General features: G+C 44.2%; 1 non-coding gene across 1 annotated transcript; it reads left to right on the top strand.

Moving 5' to 3' along the window:
* The first annotated feature begins 480 nt into the window (after positions 1-480).
* TRNAI-GAU (transfer RNA isoleucine (anticodon GAU)) lies at positions 481-556 on the top strand. The gene has a single exon. It is a non-coding gene; the product is annotated as a tRNA-Ile (tRNA).
* Positions 557-1343: the final 787 nt, after the last annotated feature.

Raw genomic sequence — 1343 nt, 5'->3', positions numbered from 1 at the left:
GTGGTAGAGCCAAGGCTAGCAGCCGTCCCTCGAATGGGCTCCTCCTGCAAGGGCAGAGCGAAAGCCTGGAAACAGGCAGAGACCTGCAGCTGAGCAAAGGTGCTCGTCAGTGCTCTCAGGACCGAGCATAACGTCACACATGGGGGTGGGGCAAAGGCCAAGGACACCAATGCTTGTACACCTGAGCGAGTAATCACAGCAACTCTCGCGAAGAGAAAATGCGGAGGCAGAGAAATACAACACAAATAAACCAAAAGAAAGCCCCAGAAAAGGACCTAAATGAATCAGATATAACCAAATTACCAGATGCAGAGTTTAAAATAATGATTGTTAGGATGCTCAAAGATATTAGAACAACCATAGATGGCCATTACAAAAACCTAAATAAAGAGATAACAAATATAAAAAAGGACATTGAAATAATAAAAAGGAATCAGTCAGAAATGACAAATACAATATCTGAAATAAAGAATACAATGGGCCCTGGCCAGTTGGCTCAGTGGTAGAGCATCAGCCTGATGTGTAGAAATCCCAGGTTCGATTCCTGGCCAGGGCACACAGGAGAAGTGCCCATTTGCTTCTCCACCCCTCCTCCTCTCCCTCTCTGTCTCTCTTCCCCTCCCACAGTTGAGGCTTCTTTGAAGCAAAGATGGCCCAGGCGCTGAGGATGGCTCCTTGGCCTCTGCCCCAGGCACTAGAGTGGCTCTGGTCATGGCAGAGTGATGTCCCAGAGGGGCAGAGCATCACCCCCTGGGGGTCGTGCCGGGTGGATCCCGGTCGGGCACATGCGGGAGTCTGTCTGACTGTCTCTCTCCGTTTCTAGCTTCAGAAAAATACAAAAAAAAAAAAAAAAGGAATACAATGGAAGGAATTAAAAGTAGGATGGATGAAGCAGAGAATTGAATCAGTGAGTTAGAGGACACGATAAATAAAGTCACGGAAGCAGAGCAGAAAAAAGATACTCAAAAAGTCTGAGGAGAGCTAAGAGAGCTCTGTGACATTAAGAGAAATAACATCCGCATCATAGGGGTTCCTGAAGAAGAAGAGAAAGAACAAGGGATAGAAACTTTGTTCAAACATATCATAGTGGAAAACTTTCCCCAATTAAGGCAGGAAAACATTTCACATGTTCAGGAAGCACAGAGAACTACATTAAGGAGAAATCCAAATAAACCAACACCAAGAAACATCATAATTAAAATACCAAAGCTAAATGATAAAGAGAAGATATTAATAGCTGCTAGAGAAAAAAAGACTATCACTTACAAAGGAGCCCCCATAATGATGACTTCTGACTTCTCAACAGAAACACTTAAGGCCAGAAGGGAATGGCAAGAAATATT

This window comes from Saccopteryx bilineata, chromosome 5, assembly GCF_036850765.1.
Source record: "Saccopteryx bilineata isolate mSacBil1 chromosome 5, mSacBil1_pri_phased_curated, whole genome shotgun sequence".
Classification (NCBI taxonomy): Eukaryota; Metazoa; Chordata; class Mammalia; order Chiroptera; family Emballonuridae; genus Saccopteryx; species Saccopteryx bilineata.
The sequence above is the reverse complement of the archived record's forward strand: the minus strand, read 5'-3'. Positions and strand labels throughout refer to the sequence as shown.